Source organism: Ovis canadensis, chromosome 2 (genome assembly GCF_042477335.2).
Source record: "Ovis canadensis isolate MfBH-ARS-UI-01 breed Bighorn chromosome 2, ARS-UI_OviCan_v2, whole genome shotgun sequence".
NCBI lineage: Eukaryota > Metazoa > Chordata > Mammalia > Artiodactyla > Bovidae > Ovis > Ovis canadensis.
Window position 1 is genome coordinate 62,625,892 of NC_091246.1, and position 4,744 is coordinate 62,630,635.

The 4,744-nt window shown below is 38.0% G+C and overlaps 1 non-coding gene across 1 annotated transcript; it reads right to left on the reverse strand.

Annotated features, from left to right (window-relative positions):
- Positions 1-3,870: 3,870 nt before the first annotated feature.
- LOC138434908 (small nucleolar RNA U2-30) lies at positions 3,871-3,940 on the reverse strand. Its single transcript, XR_011254965.1, has one exon. It is a non-coding gene; the product is annotated as a small nucleolar RNA U2-30 (small nucleolar RNA).
- Positions 3,941-4,744: the final 804 nt, after the last annotated feature.

The window sequence follows — 4,744 nt, forward strand, 5'->3', positions numbered from 1 at the left end:
TACTGGTATTGTGTGTGTGTGTTGGTGTGTGCACATGCGTGCTTGTGTTCTTTGCAAAAACTTCATAGAAGGCAGAGATGTAAAGAAGAAAGTAAATATGCAAGTAATTCTATTTCCCAGAGGAGAAAAAACACTGTTAAATATTTAGTGTATTTTTTAAGAATTTTTCCTGATATAGTCCCAGTTCTGTTTCTCTCCCTTTCTCTCTCTAGTATATGGGTGCAATAACATGATATAATATACATATTTGTACTAAATACACCAAATCAATATACTACTATATGTTGATTGTATTTATAATTTCCACGATACTTTACAAACTGATATTCCAATTTTTTGGTGAGAATTAATTGTTGCATATTTTGTTTAACTAAAGCAGCTTTTTCCCCCCCAGATACCCCTATTTCTGAATATTCTTAAGGAGTGGACAAACAAGGGCCATGATTCTTCTGTTTGCAGCTTATTGGAGGCTTAATTGAAATAATGCTCAAGATCTTAGAAACAGGGGTTGAAATATGAGTATGCTGACAGCTCTGTGTCCTCAGATGTGATGGGAAATGCTGTGTGATATTCACGAATGTACAGCTTGTACAAATGTCTGATTCATGTAAAAGGCAGATAGTGGAAATTAGGGTCCATCAGAAGCAGTGTTTCTTATTGCAATTTGTTAATATTATCCCAGGTAAGTTTGATCCTTTTGAAAACATATGAAAGCTGCCCATATCCAGAATTTTATAGCTTGAGCCTTTGCAAATTCCTCTCAAATGCTTGGCTGCTCTTTCAAGCACCATGATTTTTCTACCAGAGCCTCTCTGCATGGAGAGCTTCCTACAATATGTTACATAATTTTCATTCTTTTTCTGGCTATGCCAGGTGGCTTGCAGTATCTTAGTTTCCTGACTAGAGATTGAACCCTGGACCCCCAGTAATGAAAGTGTGAAGTCTGAGTCCTGACCACTGGACAGCCAGGGAATTTCTTTCTTTTTTTTTTTTTTCAAATTGTATTGGGAATATGATGTAACTTTCTGTGAAGACTGACTCCCTTTTAAGGATCAGTTGCACTGGTGTAGCATTTCAAGGCCCAGGTCTTGTGAGGTGCATGGAAATGTTATCGCTACCAAAAAAAAAAAAAAAAAAACCCAACTCCAGAGAGCTGAGCCTTTTGAGCTCCTGTGTCTTCTATTTATAGATCTCTGGTCCTCTATTTATGGACAACCTATTGCTCTTCTGGCTGGATCAGTGCAATTTCCTGTAGCAACAGCATTGACTGCCCTGTCCCTTTACGCTTTCCATGGAGGACTTGGAAACCAGATAACCAGGCTTGCTAGAATCGTGTGTTGCTGTTGTTGTTCACAAAGTCGTATCCAACTCTTTGCGACCCCATGGACTGCAGCATATCATGCTCTTCTGTTCTCCACTATCTTCCAGAGTTTGCTCAAATTCATGTGTGTACAGAACTGTATGTACAGTAGAATAAAATAGATAAATAAACCTAGGTTCAGAATTAGGCCTACTCTGATTCTACATGGAAGAATTATGAGCTTTACTGATGAACTTGGTCACCAATTTTGACTATTTGGAAGTTCTTTTTTTTAATTAAAAAATTGAGTCATAGTTATGGTACCTAATATATTCAATCAATAAATACATTTTGAATTGAATTAAGCTAAATTTCTGATGCATATCAGGAGAAATGACATTGCCAGATAGTTGAGTTATGGATGAATGAAGGGCTATACTTGGTCACTGTAAGAAGCTGGGCAGACCTCTGAAGGGGTAGAAAACTGGTGTGACTATCGTCAGTTCAAGAATCAGTCTGTAGACACATACAAAACTTTCCTAAGTTTCGGCAAGCTCCTCACAGACTTGTCACTAAAGCATCCCTCAGCTTCCTCTCTCTCTTCACTCCTTAATTGTGGATTTTGAACAGGCTCACCAGTGCCTCCTGTCATCATTTTATAGGTTTTGAGACATAGTCCTATTACTATACACCTGTCGTCTGGTTTCTCCAATTACAAACAGGTAGTATCTGCATTCCTCCTTGAAATCCTCCACTTTCACAGCTCTTAAGTCACCTGTTCCTAGAGAATTCGTCCAATGAGTAGTGAACTATGACTGTTTTCTCGACACCCTTGGCTGTTTCTTACTCTCCAGTTCTACAAATTCTACTGTAAAGTCACAGGGATTCTCCAAAGACCCTGTGGTTGGAGGTGGCCAGTGTGAGTGACCTCCTAGGACACTACTTCCTAGGCTTTGATGTTCACACAAATCACTTTATAAAATACAGATTCTGGTTCAGTAGGTCTGGGGTGGGGCTTGAGAATCTTGAATAAATTTTTCTACTTGAGGTACTATGCTCTCTCTAGCAATAAACGGAACCCTTGTCTTACTATTCCTAAAGTGTTGTGTTTCTTTTTATTTTCCAGGAATGTAGGAACACTGAAGCAGGAGATGGAAGGCTCCAGAGAAAGTGAGTGTAGATGGTTATGGTCACTTCCTAACTATCAAAATCTGGGCCATTGTAGATAGTCATCCTCTTCCTATTTTGCAAAACCAAACAGAAAGCAAACCTAAAAAATGATACAATGTCAAATGAAAAAAAAATGACCATCATCTCTCTCTCTCTATCTCTCTTTCACACACATACCCCTGTCTAAGCATTAGAAATGATGAGAAACATATTTGGTTAAATACAGGAGTTAAGGTCTCTTCTACATTAATAAATGAAATGTATTTTATCTACTGGAATCTTGTGATGTAGACCATTTAATGTGAATACATTTGACATCCAGCTGTCAGTGAATTTAGGTAAATCCGGCTTTGAGAAAAACATGCTTTATGTGAAAAACAATTTAAAATTCCATAAGAACATCTCTCTCTATCCTTTTTTTCTTTTATCTCAATCATAACACTTTTGGAAAGTAAGATGAATAATCAGACTAGTCATCAGGACTTTATGATCTAAGTCCACTTGGTATAGTATCTGCTATCCGCATTAAATTTAGAATGCTTACAGCTTGGTTTTATGTTTTTGTCATAAATCTAAAGTTTCCCTTTTTTTGTACCTAGAGTGTGTGCAAGGTTTGCGTTCTCCCACAACATCTTTTAAAGCAAAGGGACTTATCTTAAAAAGAGAATTAATGAGAAGAGCATGATGTTTTCCCTGTTCAGTAGACGTTGACACACAATGGAAAGCCATTCATTCGCATGCTTAGAGTATCATGGTCCCAACTGAAGAATGGAATGTTTGTTTAAAGGCCTTATTGGGATAGTTGAATTTTAGAAGTCCAGCCTCCATTAAAGTTCATTTTACAAGAGCTGAATTTTACAAGAGCTAGAAATTTCAGTGCTTTCTAGTGTTTGGTGGAAGGTGCCTTCATTGTTTCCTTCTTTCACTGCCATTCAGTTGGCGCTGGGATTTCTTTTAAAATACCCAAATCATGCAGAATAGGAAGCTTTCTGAAGTGAAATTACAGTTAACTCCTGAAGAGCAATACTGTACTCTCCAAAACACCCTTTGGTATCTAGTGAGGGACAGAATACATAGATGGATGGGCCAGAGGTCTCACTCACATGACAGCAAACCGTGGACTGAGCTTACTGTGTGCAAATCTGTATGACTAGCATTTACAGGTGAGATTATGGAGACTAAGAAAATTTTCCAGAGTCACATAACAGGTAAGTGGTAGAATCAGGAATTGAGCGAAGATCTAGCTGAGGTTCAAGTGTCACAGTTATTAGACTAAAAGCAAATACTGTTATATATAACTGATAAAATATTTTATATTCCAGTTTAGAAGGACTTGTGATTGATCCAAAAGTAATCAGTCTATCAACAAGCATATTTGTTTTTTTAAAAAATTTAAATTCTGAGCTCAGATCAAGTATAGAAAGCTTCATAGCTATAAAGGCCAGTAGTAAAACATTTTCATTATTGCTCAGAACTGATCAGCCTTTCCTACACCCCCACCCACAGCTCACTGAGGTAGGTAATATTCATGTTACAGATGAGGAAACTGAGGCACAGAAAGAATAAGTAACTTGCCCAAAGTCACATAGATAATAAGTGGAGGAGGTGGAATTTGAATCTAGGCAGTCTGACACCAAAGTCTATGTTCTGAGCAATAACAGAAAGTCAATCATTGTAATGAATGAATGAGTAGCAAATGTGCAAACTGCAGAGAACAGGGAGTGCATAGTAGGAGACTCACCCTGGCCTCTGGTTAGAAAATACTTCTCTGAGGAAGATGTGATGCTTGTAGAGACGCCTACCCACCCACCCCTGCAGCAGACCTTGAGAGAGAGAGAGTGGGATAGATAGGAAGGCACGTGAGAAGCCCCTCTGATGCCCAGGTCCTATGGTTTCTTTCTTTCCTTTAAACTTTGGTTTAATAGACATGGAGATACAGAAGGAAAGCATGGAAAAGAAAACTAATATCTACTGAGTACTAGGCATCTTGCTAGATGCAGTCCATACAACAAATGATTTTTGATTCTAATGTCCTGTGTGATAGATCTTGATACCATTTAAAGAACGAAAAAGTCTGAAGCTCTCAAAGTGACTTGTCCAAAGTCCTAAAATATGTAGGTAACAAAATGAGGCTTTGAATCCAGTCCTTGTCTGGGCTTCACTACTGAGCTGAAGGGACTGTATTTTGAAGAAAAATATAAGTCATGTTGAATAAGGGGACCTATGCAGTTATGTTCCAGTAATGGAAGAAACAGTAGACACAAAAACCCAATT